This window comes from Meles meles, chromosome 11 (assembly GCF_922984935.1).
Source record: "Meles meles chromosome 11, mMelMel3.1 paternal haplotype, whole genome shotgun sequence".
In the NCBI taxonomy this organism is placed as follows: domain Eukaryota; kingdom Metazoa; phylum Chordata; class Mammalia; order Carnivora; family Mustelidae; genus Meles; species Meles meles.
The window spans coordinates 96,675,382-96,702,143 of record NC_060076.1 but is presented as its reverse complement, the minus strand read 5'-3'; positions in this window follow the sequence as shown (position 1 = coordinate 96,702,143).

The following is a 26,762-nucleotide window of genomic DNA, read 5'->3' as shown; positions in this document are numbered from 1 at the left end:
GTCTGATTTCAATCATCCTATGAATATGACCTTCTCATTTTAAAAAAATACATTAGTTGGGGCGCCTGGGTGGCTCAGTGGGTTGAGCCTCTGCCTTCGGCTTGGGTCATGATCTCAGGGTCCTGGGATCGAGTCCCGCATCGGGCTCTCTGCTCAGCAGGGAGCCTGCTTCCCTCTCTCTCTGCCTGCCTCTCTGCCAACTTGTGACCTCTCTCTCTGTGTCAAATAAACAAATAAATTCTTTTTTAAAAAAATACATTCGTTTGTAGCTGGAATTTAGAAAAATCATTTTATCTATCCATTTTTCTTGGATCAAGCAACACAATTAAACTATTTTAATTCAAATTAATACAATTGATTATCTTGGATTTCTTACATGCAAATGATAAAATCACATCTCTCCGTTTTAAATATTTAGATGTTTTATTTTTCACTGTTTTTGCTGGTATCCCATAAACAGTGTTGACAATCTATTTGTGTGAGGCAGAGAAGTATTTTTTTTCTGACAATAATGGAAATATTTTTTAAATGTCATTAGTACATATGCTACTTACAATATGTCTATCGTGCATACTTTTTTGTTCTACCGACTACTCTCAAGTGTGTTCTGCCTTTGGATGGAGAATTACATGCAAAGTTTTTTCTTTTTGCCATCCCCTGGAAAACACGTTAAACAAGGGGGAATGGACAGTTTCTTTAAGGTTACGCAAGTCTCCAACGGTGCCAGCGCCTCCAGGCGAAGTCCAGCTTTGACGACGTTTTCCGTTTCTTCTGTGGGGTTTGGTGCATCCAGAATTCTTCTCACGCCTGAGGCAGTCCGAAGTTACTGACTGCAGTTTCTCAGGGAATGGTCAATTCTATCCAGATTTCCAAATTTATTGATATAAAACTGACGGATCCGCCTCTCAGAGTTGAGCTGTTTGCATCACTAATGGTCTGTCTGCTCTCTTACTGGGGCAGATTTGTAAGGCATGTCTGGGCGCTTGTGTAAGCGCGAGGGGAGGGAATGGCTGTTTCCCAAGGACCAGACGGGAATTTTATGGGTCTTATCTACTGGTGCTTTCCACTTATTTATGCTTCAAAATTTACTGCATTTGTTCTTATTCCTTCTTTCCTCTAGGTTTACATGGCTGGTCCTTTTCTAGCTTCATGGCTTAGTATTTGTTTCAAAGTCTTTCAATCATACGTATTTCTCATTTAATAACTATATGTTCTAAATTTCCTTCCAAGGACCACTCTGGCTCTTACACAATCAGCTCAGCAATATGGTCCTTCCCCTTCTGCTCATTTCTAAATACACTGGATTTAGCCTGGATTTCCTCTCTTCGAAAGAAGTCGGCGAGTCCCGTGCAAATCCAACCTTCGAGGGAAAACCAAGCCAGGACTGCAGCTCTCCTGCGGGTACTTGTCTTGCTGGAGAATTAGTTGAAATGCAAACCAACACTCGGCAGGAGAGGAATTGTGTCACGAAGAACCCTGACAATGCACATGGGGCTCAGACATCCGGGAGGGTGGCTGTCCAGCTCCGAGAGGCAGCAGGCCGAGCCGGCAGAGCTCTCGGGGCGCCCAGCCTCCCGTCTACAGCGGGGCCGGCATCGGTTGGGCCATGACAGGCAAGCAGGCTGAGAGCCCCGAGCAGGAGCCCTGGGTAGAGCAGACGACAGTGAGAGGCGGGCGTGGGCGAGCCACCCTGCGTGCCAAGCCTCCCGTCTGCAGGGTCAGCTGGGGCAGGCTGGACAGTGACCATGCCTGTTTCCTGACCACTCACACTACCCTCCGGTCCGGAGAGAACTGTCACCACCTCTGGGTTCCTCAGTTCTTTGGGCTGCCGATCCTGTCCAGGGCACTGCCAGAAATCCTCTATTGGAGAATGTCCTGCAAACACACCAAGTGAGATCCATTTAGCAGCTAAAGGGAATTTTACGGGAAATACAGTCAGACCCTTCTCCTTCCCCACAGGTCTTTGCATCCTAACACCTACTAAATGCCTTGATTTACGACCCTCTACCCCTCGTTTCTCCTGGTTATCAGGGCGGCCAGCCTGCAATCCATCCTTCCTTTCTTTTGGCTCTGGAAAAAAGCTCCTGGGTGGCTATCGTGTGTCTCAATGCCCAGACCGCCCTGTAGGTCCGAGAGCCACTCAGAGCGTAACCTTTAGGCCCGGGCCCCTCACCCTCCCCAGCCATCTGTCTTACAAGCCCGGACAGCCTATCAAGTTTTATAGCCAGTCCATTCTGCTCCGAGTCTGCTGGCCCGGCCTGCTGAACAATTTTGCACAGCTGTGTGGCCAGACTAGAATTCAGCCGCTTCATATCTGTCGGCAATAAACTTGGCTTCACTGAGTGTCCTTTTGGGTGGCTCCACCAGGACTTCTCCACCCGCCTGGGCCTGTCCTGCTGATTCAGGACAGTCTGACAAAGAAAGGCCCAGAAGGGCCATCCCTGCATTTGCGTTTGTGTATGCCGGCCGGCCGTGGAAGCGCTAACTGACCCGAGAAGACCAAAGAAACCTGAGATTTCTTTTTTGCAACAGGTGGGACGACAGCGATGGCTGTCAGGAAGCTAGTTACAGATAATTCATGGGCCGTGTCTGGCGGCACCTGGACCTCTTCAATGGGAGGACATCCGACAGCTGCTGGAGCCGGTTTGGGCCCCGGGGTGGGGGGGAGTGGCGTGTGCATCAAGGGGGCCCAGGCCACGTGCAGGGTCCACGTTGTCAGGAAGCTTTGTGGGCAGGCTGAGACCTGGACCCCAAGGACAGCCAGCTGCCAGGAGCCCGGGGTGCCCTGAGTCTACCCAGGGGCGCGGGGGCCATCACCAAAGACACAAGGCACACGAAATCATGTGTTTGCACACCCATGTTCACCCTTCAAGAGGGAAAAAATTCTGACTCACACTGCAGCGTGGGTGTCCCCCAACCCACAGGCGACTCCGTGGAAGCAGCAGTCACAAGAGGACAAATCCTGCAGCGTTTGAAGTAATTACGCGCATGTAGTTTCTCTTAGAGGAGCGTCCTCGAGGGTTCGAATTCCCAGAGACAAGAAGTAGAATGGTGGGTGCCAGGGGCTTAGAGAGGGAGGAACAGGGAGTTATTCTTTGCTGGGGACAGTCTCCCGTGAGCAGACACATGGGATCGGGCCGTGGACCTAGAGCAAGAGGGCGGGGTCAGCCTCCATCTCACTTTCCTTCTGGAGGACTTCGGAGACACACAGACCTGGTGCTCTGGTTACCCATTGCCACCCCATTTATTCTGATCCCAAGTCTGCGGTGTCATCAGGGCTCAGCAGGGACAGCTTAGAGTGGCCATGAAGCCAGAAACATCTGGACGATCACTCCCTTGAAAGGTGCGCCCTTGGTGCTGGCTGCCGGCTGGGACCCTCCTGGGCTTCCTTCCAACATGGTGGCTGGAATCCAAGCACAAGGCTCCTGAGAGTCAGGAAGAGACAGTAGCCCCTTTTCTAATCTAGCCTTTCCACCACCAAATCCAGCCCATATCCAAGAGGGGAGACTTATACTCTGCCTTCGGATGGCAAGAGCGTCCCAGGATTTGCAGACAGGTTTTTAAACCACTTCCCTTGCCCAGTTACTGGATGCCAGCCATGGGCTCGTGTCTCGGAGCCCTGGTTTCCCCGTTGGAGGACTGTAGGACTCACACAGGGTGACTCTCCCAGCACAGCGCTCAGCCAACCACACATATTTATTACTGATCACGCGACTCTCGATCTGTAGAATGATTAACAATATTACCCTTTTGCAAAATAGAGCTCGGGGAGATGCTGAGAGATCTTTGAGTACACTAAGCCTATCTGGGGAAAGGACCCAGCTAGAAAATCACTTCTTAAGCTAGTGTGATGAGTTTCCTAACTTTCCTGAAGGCAGAAAAAGGTTTTGTTGTTCTATTTTTTTTTTTTTTTTTTAGGATTTTATTTGTTTGACAGAGAGAGACAGCGAGAGAGAGAGCACAAACAGGGGGAGTAAGAGAGGGAAAAGCAGGCTCCCCGCAGAGCAGGGAGCCCCATGCGGGGCTCGATCCTAGGACCCCGGGGTCCTGACTTGAACCGAAGGCAGATTCTTAACAACGGAGCCTCCAAGGCGCCCTGCTTTGTCGTTTTATTGAGAGAACTGTCGCCAAGAGGGATACCAGACAGGAGTCTCCGAGGGAGCAGGAAGTCAGCTGGACTAAGGTGGGGAACACAGACAGAGCCAGTGAAAGGGCTTGGGAATCAACTTTCTGCAACCTAGAGTGTTTTGTTAATAATGGGGACGCGGGACAATGGCCCTGATGCCCAGGAGACTGCGGGGAGGACCAGAGAATGAGGTCAGTTCTCCATTTGCAGGCCAGGATTTGAGGACAGAAGCCGCGGCTGGCCCTGGCGATCCCAGCTCAGGCCTGCCGCTGCGTCCACCCACCCTGACGTCACAGAGCCCGTCACAGCCTGTCACCGGCCTGTGGGGGAGCTTCCTCGGGGCCCACCTGGCTTTCTGTCTGCTGGAATCTGCAAACCTGCGACGTGGCCACTGCCCTGTTCTTGGGAAAGCCCTAGAGACAGGACAGAACCATGTTCCAGATACACCCCAGGGAAATTCTGCCGGAGCTCCAGGGGCGTGGCCTCCGAGGCTCAGACTCCACCTTCCACGGAGACGGCCGCCATCACCTCTGGGTGCGGGGAGGATCCTGGGGGTCAGGACGGCCCAGTGGTGGCACGGCCCCAGTGACTCACCCCAATGTCCCCTGTCCCCTGAGGCACCTCTCCTCTTACTGGCCACATCTCTGGCACCTCGGATGAAGGCAAGTCTTGGAGCTGAGCCGGTCGCCTGCAGCAAAGCGGGGCTCAGCGGTGAGGAAGCCCAGGGCACGGAGCGGGTGGAGGGGTCTCTGGGCTGTGGCCGCGGCTCAGCATCGGGCTCCGTCAGCTCCCGACCATGGAGGGTGCCATCTTGGGGGGAGGCTCCCGCCTGTTCCTGTCGGCCCAGGGGAAGCTCCGTTCCCCAAAGAAACAGGAGCCAAAAGGGCAGAGGCCTCCTGCCCCCGACACACCAGGCAGGGGTAGAGGGGGACCTCTTTACGCCTTGGTCCCTGGGCCAGGCAGCTTCTCTAGTGGCGTCCAGGGATCCCCCCTTCCTGGAAGTCACACCTCTCACCGTCTCACGTGCGCGTGTGTGTGAATACGCATGTGTACGTACGTGCATGGGGTTTGAGTACGTACGTGTGTGCAGGCATCAGTGTGGGTGTGGGTTTTACGTAAGAGTGTGTGTGTTGTGTATACGTTCTCGGGCGTGGTGTGTGACTGTGCACGAGTGTGTGCACGCGCGAGTGTGACGTGTGTTTGTAAGTACTGTGAGAGCACGTGGGTGTGCACGTGTGTTTGTATGTGTGTGCCAGCTGGACCTAGTGGTCTGCTTCCAGCAAGTGGACTGTGGTAAGGACGATGGCTTGCTGCTTCCCAGACTAACCCGCGAAGGCCATGACCTCAGCCTCGCGCCCCCTCTGGCTTTCCCCCCACTTCTGCTGGGATGGACAAGCCATCCCAGGGCACAGCCCCCGGGGCAAGGGCCTGAGGCCCGTGGTCCTGGCTCTGCAGCCCGGGGAGTGAGCTTGGAAGCAGGGCCCGAGCCCTGCGAACCCAGCACTGCAGGCGCAAGGAGCTCTGAGCAGGCGACCCGGGCCGGCCTCACCCGCGCTCCCGACGTGAGAAACGTGGCTGTTTTGAAACACCGACTCTGGCAGGCGCACAGCTGACAGCAGGTGCTGCGAAGGGTCCCTGAGGTCGTGGCGCAGTGTAGAGGGACAGCGCCCAAGCTGGCGGATCTCAGGGGCGGGAGGGGAGACGAGCTGCCCAGACAGACCAGAGCAGAAACCTGGGTTTGCCGACACAGCCGGTGAGTGCGTGCCAGGACCCGCGGGCTGAGGAAACTGAGGAAGGGGGTCCTCGCTCCGCAGCAGTGGCCCGGAGCTTGGCGGCACGGCTGGCGGCCACGAGGCAGGTGGACCGGAGCCTACAGAGTGTGGGGTCAGCCCAGGCATCGTCAGCCAAAACATGAAAGGTTCTTACTGTCTCTTCCAGATGCTTAGAGTAAAATGGGAGAGGAGACCGGTGTTAGTAAAACCACCGTGTGACCGTCCAGTCTTTGTCAGCACCTGAGAAGGATGAAAGCGCCAGAGTCCTCTTGAGACCACAGGATCCTCACAGGAGACTACGTGGGACTCACGCATCCTCCCAGTGGAGCACAGAGTCTCTAGAAGCCTGGGGCAGCCGCCTCGCTCCTGTCTGCGAGAGCTTCAAGGGGACCGGCTGGTCTCATGACCGTTGCGGCCACGGCTTTGTCTGATGGAGATGCCAGGGCGAGGCACGGAAAACCCACAGAGGGTCAAGGAAAGAGACAGTAGGACAGGAAGGAGGCGGAGACGCTCAGAAGCGAGGACCCTCCATCTTTGATGAGGCCAGAGAAGCACGAATCACAGGGGCCCAGAGGATAGACCAGGGAAGGCAGTGTTGGAGGCGGCCCCCAGAGCGCCCCACCTCCTGGTATCCAGGCCTCCCCCGTCCGTGGTGGCAGCGGTGAGGAGATGTCCCTTCCAAGACCGGGCTGCGAGAGACGGTGACTTGTGTCCAGCTTGAGCTCACTCTCCTCGGCTGGCCTGCCTTGGTGAAGAAAGCGGTCGCGCTGGAGAAATCCGCATGGCGGGAAGACAAGGACAGCTGCTCGGGAGAGCCCACAAGGAGCCGAGCCCCACCTGCCAGGATGCAGGTTCGCCCCGCCCGGCCGACATCTCAGGGGACCTGCCACGGGGACCAGCTCTGCCTACCCCGCCTTGTGTGTGCCCGGATCCCGACCTACCGAAACCATGTGCTCACCGGTGTTGTTCCCAGCCTCTGGGTTCGGGGTGACGAGTGAAGCAGGAAGAGCTGACCCCCGTGTCCTCCTCGACCGGGACCTGGGGGTGACTGGGTGTGAGGGAAGACGGTGGCCCAGAGTTCCGGGGGCCTGCAGGAATCAGCGTTACTAGGAAGCTTCCCTGGGGGACGGAAACGCGCATCGCTCCTGGCTGTCTGCGCGGGGACCTGGGTGTGATCGCAGGCTGTGGACCTCGGCAGGGGTCCAGTGGTCTATTTGGGGAAGCCGTCCAGGGACACGGAGGCAGGCCGCAGGCTGAAAAGTGTGCCGCTAGTGGCAACCGGAGAACTCTGGGCTCCCAGGTGCCTTCGTGGAGTTCACCTCCCTCGGGCCCGGACGGCAGCTTCTGCTCCGATCCGCGTGAGGGAGGGACGCAGTGCTCGTCTGAGCCCCAGTGGCCGATTCCTTGATTCCTTCTGTTAGAGCAGCTCAGCCCGTACCTTGGCTTAGGCCCGTGGCTGGGGAGTCAGTGAGCACGGGGGAGAGACAAGGGCACTGAGGGCGGGGAAAACCTTCAGAACAGCCCCTGCCATGGGTTGGACTGTGACCTAAGCCCCAACACCTGCGAATTGACCTCATTTGCAGATGGTCAAGTTTAAGTGAGGTCAGCGGGCTGGGCTCTGATCCAGTAGGACGGGGGCCTTATAAAACAGGGGAGTTTGGACACAGAGACAGACATGCTCCCAGACAGACGCCGAGAGAACGTGGAGGCAGAGATGAGGGGACGCACCTTCGGCCGAGGGACCAAAGATTGTCGGTGACCCCTAGGAGCTGGGGAGGGGTTGGACCAGACGGTCCCTGGCATCCTCAGAAGGAGCCAGCCCTGCACCATCTCGGCCTAGACTTCCGCCTCCAGAGCCGTGAGACGAGCGACTTCTGCCGCGGGAGCTGTCCGGTGTGTGCTCTTGGTTCCATCCGTCCCAGGACACCACCCGCCAGGGGAAGGATGAGCTTCCGGAAGCCGCAGCAAACCCGTCCGCCGTGCGTGGCACTGAGGGGCCCAGAGCAGAGGGAACGTGTTGCCTCCGTCCCTCCAGACCCGGTCCCAGCCCAGCGCTCCAACTGCACGAGAGGAGGGTAGCAAACAGCCCGTCTACAGGGGGGCAACTCACTTCCAAAAGCCTCCCGTCCAACACTTTCCCCTTGATTTTTCATGCCTGGAGCCTTTTATAGGAAAAATGAGCCAGTCGGCATTGAGTCACCAGGCCTGAGCGCGGCCCAAAGTTGTCCGGAAGAAATGTTTTATGTCCTCTGCGGCCTCTTTTCTCAGAAGGAGGAAATCGTTTCTCGCCAAGAATAAACAAACTCGGCACCACGCAGGTTTCTCCTCCACAAATCACTGAGCAGCCTGCGGACTTGGAAGTCCCGGCCAGACTTCATTTTCAGATGCTTTCCTGAGGAGACGAGTCTGGACCCCCTCCCCACGGGACCCCTGCCGGCCCCGGTCCGGGGCCACTCACTGTTCCTCCCAGCCTCGTCGATCGGGTGCTCGCCGCCCGGAGCAGCCGCACAGCGCGGGCAGGGCCGACCTCGCAGCCTCGCAGGTGGGGGCGTGGCGCGGTCTCTGTAGACCTGAGCCCACAGTGGTGACACGGGGTGGCGGATGCCCCCAGCGTGGCCGCCGTAGGTCAGTGCAGCAGGCCAGTGCCTGCCCGTGCCGCGCCCTGACGGTGGGGGTCACACACTGGATGAAAGGTAACATCACGGCAGGGCGGGCCCACGGGCATTCTGCAGTGGACCAACCAGAACCCAGCGCTGCTTCGGGCCCATGGCGGGAATGTCATTTCATGTTTGTTGAGTTTTAAAAATGAAGGAACAAGGGGCCTGGGTGGCTCGTTTGTGAAGCGCCTGCCTTCGGCCCAGGTCCGGGGCCAAGCCCTGCATCGGGCTCCCTGCTCAGTGGGGCGCCGGCTGCAACCTCGCCCCTGGCTCCTCTGCCCTGCTCGTGCTTCCTCTCTCTGCCAAACACATAAATAAAGTCTTTAAAAAGGTAAAAATAAAAAATAAAAATGGAATGACTGAAGGCACAGGAGCAGCTGCCCCGAGTGTCCACACCGTCCCAATTCCATAGGTTTTACTTCCTCTATTAAAAGGTTCCTTTGATATTCATCAAATGAGGTTCCCCCCGTCCAAGTGGGGCATCGTTTTCATTCAGCATGGCTGTCCAGGGGTCAGGACCCTGTCGTGCGCTAGATAGACAGGGCCTGCCGTCCTGGAGCTCCCCACTGGGTGGGACGGACCAGAAAGAGCATCATTGAACCGATGATTTCTGGTGCGTCTGAAGGGCAGGTTGTACTTGCCAAGGACGGCCCAATGATGGCTCGCATCCAGTGTGGCCCTGGCGTCCCCAGCCAGGGATCTGATCCCCCTCCCCGACATCTGGGCTGGCTCAACCCGTACAAGTTCCGTCTCCTCCACAACCAGGAGGTAAGAGGGCTTGCAGCTACCCCAGACCTTCGGGAGGCCGGCCCTGAGGACCGTGAGAAACCCAAGCTCCCCGGAGACGCCGGGTGCAGGTGTCCGGCTGAGAGCCCACGAGCCTTCACCAGGCACGTGGAGCAGCCCAAAGCAGACAGCCGCCCCTTGCCCACCACGGAGCACAAACGTCTTCCCCCTGGCTGCGGGCCATCGCCTCGTCCCCATGATGTTGTCTTTGGAGGAAGAGGAGCACATCATCCTAACTGAGTCCCGCTTATCCGCGTTTCCCTTTACACACGTTTCGTTTCTGCTTAAGATACGTTGCCTGCTTGGGGGTCACGAAATGTTCTATTTTTGTGTCAAGCTTTATTGGAGGGCAACCCTCTCGGGTCCCCGGCCTCTTCAGGAGCCTTGCATGATGCTCAATAAACTTTGCGTTGCTGTCCATACATAGATGAACAAAAAAACAAAGCTTTGTCATTTCTGCCTTTGACGTTCGGAACCGGGATCCGCCGGCAAGTCACCATGAGTCTGCGGTGTGCGAAGCGTCAGCCCCCACTCCTTTCCGGACACATGCGGGTGCATTTGAGTCGGTGCCGCTCTACAGGGGCAATCGCAGCCCCGCGCGCTGCCGTGTCGGTTTCTGCACGGATCCGTTCCCGGACTCACCTCAATCTGCCGCCGGGTCCGCTCCCCCGTGTAGACATCGCCGGTGCCAGCCTTCCTCGGTCCTGCTCACGGGTCTGTCCCTGGGGTTGTGCCATCCTTCCGGGTTTGTTCTGCCCCAAGGTCGCTCTGCACTTCTGAATCCGTTTTCCCACCGCCACACCCAGAGAAGGAGAGAAGCAAGCGCTGCTTTTTAAAAATCCCAACATGGTTCCAATTTATGCTCTCTCCTTTGGAGGCAGAGCGGGCCTTCCCGTGCTGTTTGTGTCCTTTGTCTGAGAACGAGGTAGGAATGCTTTGACTCTTTCCTTTTGAGCGGCTGGCATCTTGTGTTGGAGTCCTCGGCATTCTGCGGGAGTTGGGAAAATGAGTCCCTTGTCTGCAGTCGGCGTTGAGAGCACTTTGCTGGTCTCCCTCGTCTCCAGATCATTACCCTGAGTTTTCTCTTTTCATGTGTGTCAGTCCTCTCAGTTATGGTTTCTAGGTTTTGTGTCTTTCTTCGAAAGGCCTTCCTCCCTCCAGCTACCGTGACCACGTGAGAAAGCACACCTTCGTACCGAGAAGAGGGTGTTCCGCTTCCCAGGCTACAGGAGAGTTGGGTATTTTTCCTGGCACAAGTCTCCCTCGGCCCCGTAATGTGCTCATACACGTGGTGATCCTGTTATAAAAAACATCATGGTCGGAGCGTGGGAATGCTCCAGAACCACGCCCTTGGGGCAGCGTAGACATTCCGTGACTTGAATGGGGACGACCCTCCAGGCCCGTCACAGGCATGGGCCTCTCAAGCTTTGGTGACAGCTCAGCAACAGAGCATTGTCCCGACGCTTTTCCTTAACTTTAACCAGTAAGGGGTCTGAGCTGCCCAGGTCAGGCCAGCTGACTCTCCACACCCCACCCTTCCCTAGCAGAGGCACGGGCAGTTTGCGGTGTAATTTTGTGTGATTTTCTTGCAGTGGGCACCCCAGATCATATGAACATCAGGCCTGCAAAACCCAGACTCACCCCCTTTGTCTCTCCAGGAAGAACCCAGTAGCATCCAGTCCCGACAGCGAGCTCACGACCTTCCGCACCCATCACAAACTATAGCTGGGCCCCGGCCACTCAGAAGCAAAGTCATTCCCGTAGCAGGAAGCATCATCAGGGGATGGGAGTTTGCAGAGAAACAGGGCCAAGTCTAGCCAGAATGTAGTCATCCAAGACCCAGGTGACAAATTCCGTGGCCAGCCCGGGGTGGGAGAGCCCGTGCAATCCCCTCCAAGCCTACACTGGCCTCCAGAGCCCACCGGCCCAGGGGGGGAGCTGGACCCCCGAGCTGGTCAACCCAGGTGAGTGGCCTCATCCATGGTATGGAGGCAATTAGGCCTGGGTGCCCGCACCAGGAACAGCCCCGTGCTCACCCACAGAGGTCAGCTGGGGAGCCACCATGCCGTGAGGACATTAGGGCTCGGCTGCCCTCCAGCCCAGCAGCCCTGCAGGACCCCACGGGGACGGTCCCAACATCAGAGCGGAGGCTGAGAGCATGACATTTTCAGGGCTGTTCCAAGAAAGGCTGCTGGGCTTTGCCTGGGGAAATTACAGTGCGGTCCCTGGGCCACTGATTTCAAACAGCTTTGCATTTTCCGCCCTAGCCCTGACGGCTCACCACATGCCTCCCACCACTTCCTGCTCCCTCCAGCATCTCAGAAATCGTCTCTTTCGTTTCAGCAGAAATGCAGAAAGCAAGCAAGACACCAGGCAGCGGCCCCCAGGAGCATCTGAGGATGCCCTCCATCTCCAGCCTTCATATGTAAAAGGCCCCTGAGAATCTAAAAGTCAACCATCAGAAGATTCAAGGGCCACCAGCCCAGGGCCCCAAACCATCTGGTGACAGAACGCCCCTCGGTACCTCCTCAGGGGCTGACTAAGGAAACACAGGAATTCTGAGCCTTCGGGTTCCCTCTCAGACGGCCTCAGCCCGCCGCAGAGCCCCGAGAGCCAGCCGTGTGTGTGGTCTGTGGGCGATGCCAATGTTAAGTCCTGTCGCTCGGTTTGTCCCGGCTCAGTGGCAAGATGGCTTTCTGCAGGTCCCTTTCCTGACTGCAGAGCAGCTCCGTGTTTTCTGGCCAGAGACGTATTTGATGGATTTAATTTTTTTTTAAGAGTTTTCTTGTCCACTTCATGGGCGATTGTAATGTCTAATTACTGGACGGTGAATGTACCCTAGTGTAAATTGTGCCGCAGGAGCCAAAACAAGGACGATTCCCAAAACTGAGGATATTTAAAATGAGGAGCACCCAAGCTGATGCACACGGAGAAGGAGCCGGAGAGGGACACTTGGAACCTCCGTGGCCATTCCTCCCAGCAACGAGGTGTCCCACACGGGACTCCCATCTCCAGAGAGTGACATGGGCGGGCCGGGGACCTTCCGGTTGACAGACAGATGTGCAGAGCCCAGCGTGAGGGGAGCGTGGGACATCAGTGTGCCTGCGGCGGGGAGAGGAGGGCGCTCCCACGGGTCCACAGTTCACCTGCAAAAGCCACACGGAGAGCTGAGCCTGGGGTGGAATTTGAAAGCGTGGAAAGGATGCTGCCAGAGGCAGGGAGGAGACAAGACAATGCTTCCTTCACAGCCCGACGCAGGGGCACGTGGGGAATCAAGTGGACAGAGCAAGACGGTGGTTTGGGTCACTCGCTGCGGCGGAGTGGAGCCCACTACATCTGAAAGTGCCAGGGAGGGATGTGGAAGGCAGGGAGGGGGGGCTCCTGCCACAGCACGGGCCCTGTGGCGGAGCAGCTGCGGTCGGGTCAGGATGGGGAGACTGCTGCCGGTGAGAAGTGTGGATTCGAGAACACACTCGCTGGCTTCAATCGGGCGTGAGCGGCCGCGGCGAGGGACGCCTTTGAGGACATGCTGTGTGGGGCGTCGATGACACGTAGGGCAGGTGCTGGGAACACCTGGGGGCCAAGTCCGTGAGCCACTCAGCTGCACGTGGTGCAAGAAGCCGGCTCCCGCCCCAGGACAGGGCTGGATGTCCCTCCGTCCACAAATGCGCAAGCACGGACTGCCAGTGTGCCAGACCGCGCCACCTGCACCAGGACCGTAAATGCCTCCACAGGACGTCCCTGACCTCCTCTCGGGAACCTCCCTCATTAAGTTACGCCGCACCGACATTTTCTCCAGATGTGGCTGCATGCGCAGCCCAGCCCAGCCCAGAACCTTACAGAGGCTGCACCAGGAGATAAAAGTCATGCAAACAGAGGTCGGAACACAGAGAGCAACTTTCCCTATTCCGGTTTGCAGTTCAAAGGTTGGCTTGCTTCTCCCTCGAGAATATCTAGACCCAACCCGAGCGCTGCAGCTCGGCACTGTCTACAAAGGAGCCTCACCTGGGAACCGGTGGGAAATGCAGACCCTGGGGCCCCACGTTCCCTGCTCGGTCTGCATCCTGGTCCCTTCCAGGTCCCCATTTAGGATGAAGACGCTCTTCCCCGGGAGATACCCAGGGCCCCCCTGCCTGGGAAGGGAGCAGGAAGCAAGCTGGTACTTCAATCTCAGGTCCCCTTTCCTGAGTCCCTGAAGGCACAGCATGTGTGGGGACCTGCTCAGGGGACAGAGCAGCCTGGCCTACCATGGGGCCCCCCTGGAGCTCCCACTCCAGCTCTGGAGCCGAGTCATCAAGGCCCTTCCCAGGAGGGGAGGGAAGGCTCTCCCTTCAGAACCCACTCTGGAGCTTCTCACCAATGGTGGGCGCAACAGGAACACTGTCAAGACCATGTAGCTGCCCTGAGTTGAGGCTGGGGTTACCAAGGAGCTTTCCCCCAAGGGGAGCTCCAGCCCCTCCCTGCTGCTGGGCTCTCCAGGTCCATGGCCGCTCCTAGGGACTTGGACGGGACTAATTATGCCAAGTGATGACCCACGAGCCTGCAGCAGGTGTCCGGCAGTGGTAGGAAATCACCTGCAAGCCAGCCACACCGCTAGCCATGATCTGGGCAAAGAGGAGAGAGAGGGAGGAGCCTGCCAGCCAGTTCCATGGCAGCCCAGCTCCGAAAGTCGGGCCCTAAAGGCACGCAGCTCACACATGTCCCCGGATCCTGGGGTCAGGGGACAGAAGATGCACCCAGGGTGCTACAGAATTTGAAAAGGCCACTTGGAGTAAAACATGTCATCTCAAAGTCATCGTCTCCCCTGTTGGGACCTTGACTGCGGCTCCTAATCCCCAAGGAGCTTGAAAAGTCAGCTTCACCTCCAATGTCCCTCACTGTCCTCAGTAACACAGTGCACTATCACTTAGACCGGTGCCGGGCTTTGACCGGGACTTTAAAACGATCAGTTGTCCCAAGGAGCCGCCTCTAACACTTGCAACTCTCTGCAACCTGTTAAACTTTATTCGCCTTGACTTGAAGACCGCGAGCCACCAGTGTGCACTGTGAGGGAGGCCGGGGCCAGGCCACAGTGCTCTTGAAACGAAGCAGACGCTGCAGCCCCTCCCCCCATCAGCTCCGCCGCTTCCACCCAGAGACCTGCACTGTGGGGCTGTGGGCGTGGGGGGCGGGGCGCACCAGGCTCTTCGCTCATGGCCCCACGGCAGGCACAGGTCCCAGCACAGATGAATTCAGGGATGACTGCCAACTGTCACCAAGTCGGTGGTTCTCAGAGTGTGTTCCCTGGGCAGCAGCATCCCCTGGGGACGTGCGGGACTGTGAACTCCTGGGGCCCACCTCAAACCTGCTGAGTCAGCATCTACTGGGCTGAGACCCCGCAAACCTGGGTTTTTACAAACCTCCGAATGGTCGCAAGCCTTCCTGAAGGGTGAAGACCCCTGGCCTGCACCACTCCCTGTCCTCCTGCAGACACTGCTGAGCCTCGGGCGACTCTCCCCCCAGCACGTAGACGTCAAACTGAGGCTCCGAGTCAGGGTTCTCCAGACAAACAGAACCAGTAGGATGTGTGTCTGGGGAAAACAAGATTTATGATAAGGAATCGGTTCACACGATGCCGGAGGGTCTCACGACTGTGGACGTCCAAACTCTGCAGGGCGGGCCCGCAGGCTGGAGACCCAGGTAGAGCTGATGTTGCCGGCGAAGTCTAAAGGCCATCTGCTGGAGAACCCCCTCTTCCTGGGGGAGCCCGGTCTTTATGGTACCGTTAGCCTTCGACTGATTAGTTGAGGCCCGCCCATGCTGGGAAGGGCACTCTGCTTTACTATGCCTATTGATGTAAATGTTACTTTCCCCAAACAGAAACACTTGACCGGCTATCTGGGCACCCTGTGTCCCAGCCGGGTTGGCACTGAGAGTTAACGCTCACAACTGCCTATACAACCAGTCAGCAAGGCAGCCAGGATTGGAACCTGCACAAGATGGCCTGGAGGTAGCTGTCCGTGACACAAGCTGATCACACTGGCCCCTTTCTTGCAGGCCACTGTGCTGGTGAGAAGACACGGCTATGGCGGGCCCGAGCGGTGCCAGCAGCCGAGTCAGCCCCCAGCCCTCTTTCCCATGTGCCAGCAAGTGATCCTGGGCTCTGGCATGCTTGCTGAGCCTATGCCTTCTTCCCAGTCTATGGACCTGCCCCCAGCAGCAGTGACAGAACGTGGAGCCGCGGCATCGTTCCTGCTCTGCATGAGTGCCCTGCCCTGGAGGCAGCAGGTGGACCAGAAGGCGGACCAGACTCACACCAACAGTCCAGCCCGAGGGTGGGAACCAGCCCCAGGGCGCAGGCGGCGCTAGGGAGTGACTGAGGGCTCAGTCAGAGAAACAAGATGCAAACATCGCTTCTAGACTGCAAGGCGAGACTTCGGGTTCCCGGTTCTGAGAACGGCAACTGCCGCCCCGCTCGACAGTGTCCTGTTACTCTTGACTCAATTCAAATCAGCTTCAGCGGGGGCAAGAGCGCTGCCCAGAATCTGACAAGCTGCGAAGGCTGGAGAGAGGAGGGCCGGCCAGACACTAGGCAGTCCTGCAGTCTGCAGCCCCGGAAGGTGAGGAGAAAACAGAGAGGTCCTGACTGGAGGCACAGGGCTGATTTCCCTCTCATTTGCATAAATTTGCATATCACCTCCCAGCCACTTCCACCCCAGAGCTAGGGAAGAGCCTGGAGGACAGCAGGTGTACAGAACACCGGAGGCTGCGCACGGGGCTCCCTGGTCTGCAGGCTCCTGGGCTGACCGCACATGACGGCTTCACTGCCGCAGGGCAGGTTTCCGAACCCCGTCTTCTCCAGTCTCCTGTGGGGTGAGCTCACGCATGGGGCAGCAGAGAAGGCCGGGCAGCTCTGCGTCTAGGAAGTGTGCAGCGAGCAGCCCACCATCTGCCTGCCTGATGGTGGCATTGACTGAGTCCAGGGCCCCGGCTAGCCACACACTTCAGACCCGCACACGGCTCCACGGAGGCATTCCGTCCCACGCACCACAGCCGGGAGCACCGCGTGCCGCAGTCCTGTCGTGGAGACGGGAGCAAGAACAGGAACATGTCTCACCGCCCCCCACCTCCAAGAACCAGAGAGGAAAAGGAATTCCTTGCCTCTAGGGCTACTTCTGGTGGGTAGTTTTCCACTCAAAACTCACCCCAGTGTGCACCCAGATACCCCCCTCTCTCCAGCTAGTGCCCTTCATGGCCTGGACCTTTGCTGGGGCCCTGCTGACTTGCACACTCCTGCTCCCAGTGTTGTCCTCACTCTGGCCACCTGCAAGCTGCCCCACCCTCCGCACCCCCACCATCACGGCAGAGTCAGTACCAGCTCCCTGCTCTCTTCCCTCTCCTCTGTCCTCTGCCCCAGCTTTCTCCACTCCGTCCTTCCGTCCATCTGTCCATCCACGTTCCATTCCCCATTCGCTCCTGGCTTTCCCATGACCCTCGGAGTCAGGCAGATGTTGGCCCGGGGGCAACTCCCCCCCAAATCCGTCACATTCTGTCATTACCAACATCTTACTCTTACTCATAGCTACTTCTTTTTTCCAGTTTTCTACTTTTCCCTCCATTAAAAACAAAAACAAAACAACAAAAAACCTTCTTATTACTTATTCCCTTCGTATGTGTTCGTTACGATTCCCAGTCCACGAACTCAGGCCACTGACTGTACCGCTGCCCATTCACTGCCACCATCTTTTTCAGCCATTTTGACTATGAATTTCGGCTCAAGAAAAGGAGGAGAAAACATCTCCCACTTCATCTGAAGATGGCCCTGAAGACTGCTTTGGTGATTTCTCTAGTGTTACTTTCATGGACAAAGCTGACCGATTAGCTAAGCACGCCCCAACTCAGACACTCTGGTCTTCCTCGTTCCAATGATCAGTACAGTTGCATTGATAAATAGGTCTGGTGGAATGAAAATTAATTGTTCTTCAGTCAGTCTTCACGATGGATATATCTTGATCTTTCTTCTGCAGAATCTAGAAAAGTCTAGTTTTAAGCATCAATTATATTGTATTCTTCAACTCAAAAGCCCTAATGATGTCCTTGGACTCTAGGAGAAGGTCCCAAACTCCCCGGATTCAGGCCCACTGGCCACTTCTCGCCGGGTGCGGCCCACGAGCTCCAGTGTGAGTACTGAACAACTACTCTTGCTATTCGTATCATTGTGTATTTTTAGTCGACAGTATCCCAAGTACATTTGTCACCTTGATGAACTTGAAGACCCTAGTGTCCACAGCCATAGTCCCCCTGACGGCAGTCCCACAGAACCCAGAGTACACACAGAATTCCCAAGCTGCCTGTGGAAATAGGTATGGAGGTGGCAAACATATGATGAGCCTGGGCCGACTTCAAAAAAGCAATCCAAGAGATTCATAAATAATACAAAAACAGGCCTTGACAACATCTGACCATATTTTATTTGGTTGATAAAAACCACAAAACCAAAGAAAAATTAATGATCCAGAACTATGAAGGGTGCGGACGCTCTTTTCTGGACAGGAAGGAAGCTGCCTCCGTGAGCTGTCACCAAAAGCAAGACAGAGGTCAAAACCACAACAGTATTAAAGTAAACACAATTTCAGATCGATTTCCCTTCAGTTACTTGCACTGTGTCAAATTCTGATCTACACAGGGGCAGGAAGCTTGTGGACACCTTTGAATTCTCTACAGAAGGCCAAAAATAGATTTAGTCTATATGGTCCTCTTAAACTCCTGGGATGTGAATTTCGTCCTTCTTCATTTTCTGCTTTCTTCACTATAGATAAAAATATCTGATTTTCTCTGAAGTAGAGAAGTGTTTCTAGCCTCCCCCAAAATATTACCTGTGTCCTAGATTATTTGAGACATGTTTTCTGCAACTACTTTTGGTGGCTAAGTGTTGCGGAGGTTCAGTCCCATAGCATTCAGTAATGAGAAATCTCTGATGTTTTGAGGCATTGAAAGAAGTTTCGCTGCTGTTGTAATTTGAAGAAGCTTTAAAAATCTTGGTGGGATGGCTGGAGCAATGGATGTGTGCATGCATGAAAGGGAGGATGAGTGGATGGATGGGTGGATGGATGGATGGATGGATGGATGGATGGATGGATGAGTGGATGGATGGGTGGGTGGATGGATGGATGGATGGATGGATGGATGAGTGGATGGATGGGTGGGTGGATGGATGGATGGATGGATGGATGGATGGATGGATGGATGGATGGTTAGGTAGGTGGATGGATAGATATACAGGTGGACTGATGGATGCGGAAGGGAGAGAAAAGGCAAGGAGGAATGGAGAAAGGGAAGGAGAGGAGAGGGAGCCAGCTGAGTGCGCTGTGCTCATGATTACTCTTGCTCTGTCTTGGCTCATGACCCTTCACCCCGCCAGTGTGGTCTCCATGCAGTCAGCAATATTTCCCTCCTGCCATCAGCACAATAGAGTTAACTCTGAACTCGATTCTTAGAGTTGCTATATTCGGAATTCATTAGTGGTTTGAATTCACAAATCCTGTGGTTTTACACCTAGCTACAGAGGTCAATATTTACAGCATGCTAACAACACCACACACTCACGGAATTCCTCCCAGGCAAGTCTCAAATCCCAGATGAATATATGACTAACTTTGAGCGCGTCCTGCAGGTCCCAACGATCCAAATGATGACAAAGGGCAGGCCAGGAGTTCTCCAAAGGAAAACTAAATTAAGGAGAATCTTACCTGAAAGTAATTTTACAACAAAGAGCTTTAAAAACATTTATAGACATTGGGGTACCTGGATGGCTCAGTTAGTTAAAGTGTCCAACTCTTTATTTCAGCTCAGGTCATGATCTCAGGGTCTTAGGATCAAGTCCCATGACAGGCTCTGTGCTTGGTGGGGAACCTGCTTGAGATTCTCTCTCTCCTTCTCTCTCTATCCTTCCCCTGACTCATGCTCTCTCTCACACACACAAAAAATCGAAGTGTATATATGTTAACTTGTACTCCTCTCTCTAGCAATATATCCTCAGGAAATCATCAGGAATACTAAGATACATATTTTTTAAAGTTCACCTGAGAATTTTTATAACCTATGGAAACAGTCTAGATTTCCAATAATAGGGGAATCATTACATAAATGATGGTACATGGAATGCTTCGTTTAATACAGCTATTAAAATGTTTACAATTGAATCCGATGTCATCAGTAAATGCTTATCATCTTACATGTAATAGAGAAAACATCAAAAATGAAAGCAAAGTAATTATTTAGGAAAAATTACCATAATGAAATATGAAACATGTCAACAGCAAGAACATAATGAATAATCTCAGTAGACTCATGAATATTTTTTCCTTTTCCCTTTGTAGTTTTCTCTATTTTCCAGTTTTCTACAGACTATTTTTGTAACTGCGATTCCTAGCAGGGGTGACGTCCTCGAATAACCGGGGAAGCAGAAGAGCCCGGAGGGAAAAGGCACTGGTCAGCACCCCTCCAGGGTCCCGGAGGAAAACCGGTAACCGCTCCCTGTCCCCGGGATGGCCAGGGACAGACACACCTGTCCTGTGGGTCATCAGTTTGGATAACGCCTGGTGAGTTTCCTGCTGAAAAGCGAGAGTTGGCTAACTTCTCCTAACGCCTTGTCCCGTGCATTCTCACTGGACACTCCCCTTACTTAATGGGTTTCCTTGGGGATGCTATGGATACTCTTAAGTATTTCTTTCTTCATCAGCTTTGAAAGTAACACCTCACAGGGTCTCTGTAAGATGGGATTAACCTCCCCCTGCCCTCCCCTCCCCCCGCCCCTTGTCTTCCTACTTTTTACTGGGTGCTGTCGAAGTCATTAACGTTTCTGTCTCACCACGGCAAACTGGGACCCGCCTCCGTATCACCTCTGATCACTGAAAACAAGCGTGGCTGGTGTTGTCGTCGCTGGAAAACGTCCACTGGGAGCCAAGCGGCGCTGCCGTCAGGGACAGGGCCACTACTCTGGACACAGAGGCCAGCTTCTGGGTTCGGAGAGCTCCGGATGGACCCCCTGCAGGCCACTTTTCCTCGGATTTCTCCAGATCCGCACCACGGGGGGCTCTCGTTTTGCTTAAGCGTCGGTTACCTGTGTTTCCCTTGGGACAGTTGCCCCGACCATGGTCTAAAAACCATCCCAGGCTCTGAATCCCCACTCCTGTCTCTTCCTGGACATCTCTTTCCTCAGTTTCAGTGTGCAAGGATCCTTGGGAACACAGTTCAGCTGAGCCCGCGCTGGGAGGCAGGGCAGCTCCTCGCTGGCTCTGCGGAGGTCGGGAGGCCGGGCTCTGCGTGCGGTGCTCTCCTTCCATAGACGGGAGGGACGCTCGTTCCCGGGGACATGCCCCACTCCGGCCACTCACCTGCACTTCACGTCGAGGCCTTTCTCAGGGGGTACTGGGGGGCAGGGTGCAGAGAGCTGAGACCTGGCTCCTACCTCGCGCAGCTCTCCTCTCCCCGCTCGGTGCGCAGCTGACTCAGCGGCCTCAGGTCTGGGTTCAGGAGGGTCCTGCCTCACAGCCCCCAGCTGGGGACATTCTTGGGTGCAGTGGCCATGCTGTGGTCAGGACAACCGAGGCCTGTTTGCTGACCATGGTCCCTGCAGCTGGGGCAAGTCCTTCCTCAGAGGGAGGCCGGGGCACAGCCCGGGGCCACTGAAGCTTCTAGCACCGAACACATCATCACAGTGATCGTGAGGCTTTCCGGATCTGTGCCTCGGTGACCTCACTTTGCAAGTGAGCGCACGCCCGCGGAAAACAAAGGTTTGCCTGCAGCATCCTCGTCCGGACAGCAGCATCGTCAGGGAGCTGGACAGGTACGAGGCCGGGACGCTGCTCGGGGAGCCACCCTTGGGATGCGTCTGGGTCCCAGGCAGAAGCCTAGTCCCAGCATCACTGGCTCTAACAGTGGCTCTAAGCAGCAGCACCTGGAGCCCGTGGAGGGGCCGGGCAGGAGGGCCGAGGGCTCCCCAAAAGGGACATTTCGTTCAGAAGGTGCACAGCCCTCAGCGGTGACATGAGTGGGGGGGGTGCACCCATGTGCTCGTGATTTCTGTGGAAGGAAGGCGTCTCGTGACCAAGGGCACGAGGCCACTCCCCGGTGCACGAGGACGCAGGCCTGACCCAGCTCTGCAGAAGGACTGCGGTGAGCTGTCCCGGGGACTGCAGATCCAGGGACCACGGACTATCACGGCCTGGGGCCCCGTCCCCACAAACGGATGAATGCGGCCCAGCGGAGCAGACCTTCCGAGGGAGAGGCAGTTGCTACCTCTGGTTGTCGGTGTTCCCTCCCTCCCCCACTCTCCGCCTGAGCCGAAGCGCGGATGGAACTTCTAGCACAGGACACCAGCAGCTCCCTGACCGGAGGATCTGGCCTCCATCTCCAGCACAGAAGATCCGTCCTGGCATTTTCCGGACACCACCCTGTTCCTGCCAAAAACGCAGCAAGGGCTGAGGGGCCCATGGGGACCTGCCCACCCAGGTGGGGTCTGTCCCCCGCTTCCTGGGTCCTGTCCAGCTGCTGGCAGATACGTGGGCCCCCGGAGGACACACCATCTCGCCCCAGGCTCGATGCTGCAAGCACAGAAAAAATTACCAGTGAGAAAGACTTTCTTCTTTAAAAAAACAAAAACAAAAACAGCGCCATGGGAAACATGAAATGCGATGTTCTTTCCTCTGCCTTGTGTGCAAATACTTAATTTTCCCGGACGTAAGTGCCAGGAAAATACCTTGTCTCTCCTGGAGAACAGCCCTGCCTTGCTTTTTTTCTTTTCTTTTCTTTTTCTTTTTAGAGTAAGAACCGGCACTTTAAAACAGTCCTCAGCTGCCGAGAGATCGGAGTTAAACGTTAACTCGGTCCCAACGTCCACTTCCCCGGGGGCCCTGGTGCGCCTGTCTGGCTTCCGCATGTTTCTACTCACATTGCCTGATTTCCTTGACTTTATTTTCACTTCCTGCACAAGCCGCCAGGGCCCCGCCCCTCTGAAAGCAGGACACAGGAGAAGTGAACCCCCGAAGGGCACCTGCCACCGGGCCTGCAGTGGGCCAGGCGCGGCGGGCGCAGGACCGGCCAGAGGAGATGGACGCGGCCACCCGTGCCCAGGGAAGCGCCCGGTTTCTGGGTCCCTGTGGGTGGGAGGCAAGAGCAGAGCACGGGCTGGGGAGGAGGGGCGCTCCCGCTCTGCAGTGCCTCCGAACAGATCAGACCAAGATGCGTGTCTTGGGAGAACCACAGTCATTTTCTGATTTCCTGGGGTCCGGGAGTGACTCGGCTGACGCTCTGGGGGCGGCGGTGGTGGCGGCTGGCGGCGTCCCCTGGAGCGTGTTCATCCCCACATGCCAGCCTGTGCTTCCCCACGGCCTGGTGGCCCAAGGCAGTAAGGCCTTCCAGCTTCCAGCTGCATCGGAGCTCCAGCCCTCCAGAGGGGCCGGTTTCAAGGAAGGGGACGGAGACCTCCCTCTCCCCCTCAACAGGTGCCCAGAACACATGGGCACGTCTGACAGCCACCACACCGGCACCACAACATGCAAAGGTCTTGTGACCCCCACGCCGACCTGCCTGCACACGGACACCCCAGCGGTCGCACGGCCCCCTGCTCGGGGGGCGTCTGCTGCAGCATCGGGTGCCGCCCCCATCCCCGTGCCGGCCCCTGGCCCCGCCAGCCACACGCCAGCTGCCGGCTGGAAACTCTGAGCCAGGGAGCCAGGGCTGCCTCCCGCCTCCACCAGGAGCCGGCTTCGCTTCGGCTTGCCGGGGAACAATGGAAACCTGCGGTCTAATTAGCCCCCGGCTCTGAGGCAAAGACCAGAGCACAATATGTGATTTCTCATTAAAAAAAAAAAGTCTTGGCCACCAAGCTCCTACTCTCCAAACCGTGCCTTCTGCTGAATCTGCCGGAGACATTACCCGCGGCGGCCGAGTCATCCACGGGGACTTTAATGCCGTATGACGACGGCTGAAGGTGAACGAAGGCGTCTGCGTGCCGCAAGGGCCTCGGCAAAAGCGCCAACAAAAGGTGAGCGCGCACAACCTCGGGACCCTGGCCAAGACGTTCCAGGAGCCCGTGCCTCCTCTGGGGATCACCGGGGCCCCTGCTCAGGGCCTCCAAGGTCCTGTGTCCCAGACCACAGGGACCGGGCCACGTTCACAGGTGGCCTCCTCTTCTGCTGCCCACGCAGGCCACTCCCAGCACCACCCCACGCTGGAGACCCAAAGCCAAACCTCAGCTTTTCCAGCTCGGATTCCTCAAAGCCGAGGGTAAAGCCAGGAGCAGTGCCCAGCGGGAGGCGGTCCTTCCCCGGCTCGGCCTCTCTGCCCGCCGCACCACAGGTGCGCTGTTCCGTGCAGCCGGCCGCCCGCCCGGGCCTGAGCCCAGCGCGTCCGCTCACACACGCACACCCACACGGGCAGCTCCCGGGGCGTCACGAGACGCTGGAAGACCGTCTGAGCAGCACTGATTCTTACGGGGTCAGCTCATGCGTGGGATTCTGTTCCCGGCAGAGCGAGCGGCTGGCCCTGTCCCCACCTCACAGATGAGGATGCTTGGCTGAGGTGGCAGTGACCTCGGGACTCGACGTCAGCCACCTCCTGTCCCGTGTGGCTGCCCATCTGGCCGCCTTTGCAGGCTGAATTCTGTCCCCCGCGCACTGCTGAGCACCAGACTCCCTCTAGAATTACCAGCAGCCAAAGTCAGGCTATGAGGGGCACAAATATCGTGGACAAAGAACATTTGGATTCAGACAATGACGGGCACAGTGTCCACCTGGGGAACATTTACAGAGCAGGGGCTCTGTCCCGGGCCCCCACACCGGGGCTCCTACAGACAGCTGGGGGCAGTCAGGACAGGGTCAGCTGGGCCTCGGGGGATGCCAGAAGCCAGGACCTTGCAAACAAGCCCTCCTTCCCGCTGATGTCACCGGCAGCTGGGCCTTTGTGCCCTGGTGTCCTGTGACCCACAAAGGCCCCTGACCCGCTGCAGCCCTCCCGCAGCCTCTGCGCGGGATGCCTGTGCGGAGGGAACTGGAACAGCGCGTCTCACAAAAGCCACCCATTCCCGGAGGCAGAATGAAGCACGGGGAAGCTGTTCTCTGGGCTGGTTCTTGCCTGTTCTTCAAGTTGCCAGAGACCCAGAGGCCACGTCTCAGCCAGAAGGGACTGAGGAGAGGCCAGGATGGCCCCAGGACCCACACACCCCCAACACGTTCAGGGACTTTGAGAACGGAGGGCTTGAAGCCTCGCAGAAGAACTAGGAACGTTGACATCGAAAATACTCCTTATCAAAGAGAAGCAAAACAACGTCCCCTTGTTGAGAACTTTTCTTCCCTTTTTTTCCTGCTCGGGATCCGAGGGTTCCGGGAACTTGGCCCCAGCAGACCCTTCCTGAGTACCTGCCATTCACATGTAAGGTGATGCTCTGCCAGGCAAGGTCCCTTTCCCAGCCTGGACGGGAGGGACGAAGCTGGCCTCTGCCCCTTGGAGGTTTCAGCCCTGCCCCCCATGGGACGGCATGTGGAGACAGGCCTTTGGGGGGTGAGGAGGGTTGGGGCGGTTGGGAGGGTGGGCCCGTGAGCGCAACAGCGTCTTCCCAGCAAGAGAAGGAGCCCTGAGCCCTCTGCCCGGCACAGGAGGACAGGGCGGGGAGCCCTCCGTCCTCCAGCAGGAGGAGGCTCTGAGCAGAGCCTGACCCTTCCTGCCTGCACCTGACCGGCGACAACCAACCTCCAGCGGGAGGAAGGTGTTTGCTGTCCAAGGCCCCATCCAGCCTCCTCCTGAGGCCGAGGTACTTCTCACCACACCCCCGTGGCCTCCCGCTGCCAAAGTACACTTCCGGGGGTTTCGAGCCCACTGCAGCGCCCAGAGGTGGGGGTAGCCTGTGTAGACGGCCTCCCAGGTGCTCATGGCTCCCTAACTCCCTTCCAGGTGGTGCTCTTGAGGCTCCACACTGGCCTGGACGCCCCCTCATTCTCCACAGAGCTGGACGCCCGCCCTTCTCGGGGCCGCCAGCCCCAGCAGAACAAACAGGCGGCCAGAGAATTCTCCGAGTTCTGTGCTGTGGAGAGAATTCCCGTGCGTCCGATGGCGCAGGGAAGCGCCACGCGCAGATGACGGATTTGTGCAGGGCGAACCCCTCCGCCATCCCAGCACCCACGGATGGTCAAGCCAGGCAAGGGAGAGAGCATCGTGTCATGCGGCTGGAGGGACACAAGTGCACCCGCCCCTCAGGGTCGCTCCCGCCGCATCCCATCCCCGCTCATTTTCGGGATACAGGCAGGTCGTTGAGGCCGACATTCCAGGCAACCCTGTGTGCCCCTGCACGACCCGGAAAGGAACTGTTTAAAGCCCAAGAGTGCCCAGCTTCCCCCAACCTGAGGGTCCTGAGTGAGGTGCTCTGGGATGGGGTCTGGGCATCACTTCAGAACCTTTCCAGGTGGTCTGGATGCACGGGCAGAAATGAGAACCAGAACTGCGGAAAGGGGAAAACAGCTTAAGCTGGAACTGAGCAAGGATAATTACTAATGACCCAGTAGATGGAGAGAAAATGAATCTTTGGGGCGCCTGGTGGGCTCAGTCAATGAGCCTCTGCCCTCGGCGCAGGTCATGATCCCGGTGTCCTGGGATCGAGCCCCACATCAGGCTCCCTGCTCAGCGGGAAGACTGTTTCTCTCTCCCACTCCCCCTGCTCCTGTTCCCTCTCTCGCTGTGTCTCTCTGCCAAATAAATAAATTAAATCTTAAAAAAAAAAAACAGAAAGAAACAACCTGGGAGGCATGGGGTGGGGGCCATCCCTCTCCTTCCTGCCGCGCCCCTGCGGTCTCCACAGTCCCTGTCCTCCGCGTGGGAACCTCCCCACAGGTGATCTGCCAGCTCTCCATTCCCCCAGTCGCCCATCCTCCAGTCCGTCCGGGGGCGGGTAGGGAGCAGGTGTGCCCCAAACACCACACTGCCCCTCCCCCGCGTGGTCCACCTGGGCCCACGGAATGCCAGGCAACAGGAAATTTGCCCACAGGCTGCCTGGGGATGTCCTTGCCTCAGAGCCGCTCTAGGTCCACATGGCTGCTGGGTGAGGCGCTCACGTCCCAGAGCTGTGGGCTTGCAGGTGCGTGGCTCCGTGTTCTCCTGGGAGCACCTGTACTTTGACAGGATCACAGATGAAAGCTGTCACAGTACAGGCCAATTTCCCTAACACGGGTGCATGTCAGCACTCTCCTGAGCCCCGTGACAGCCCCTTGGAGGGAGGGAGCCTTTTCCGTGCGCTACTGTCCTTCCTGAAAACTCAGGACCCTCCTCTATGTCCCTGGGATCTGGTCTACAAAGGTGGGGGGGCAGGCCTCGCTCAGACTCTGCATTTCGGCAGTGGCGCCCGCAGCCCGGAGCAGCCCGGAGCGTGGGTAGCATGTGGCCGTCCACCCC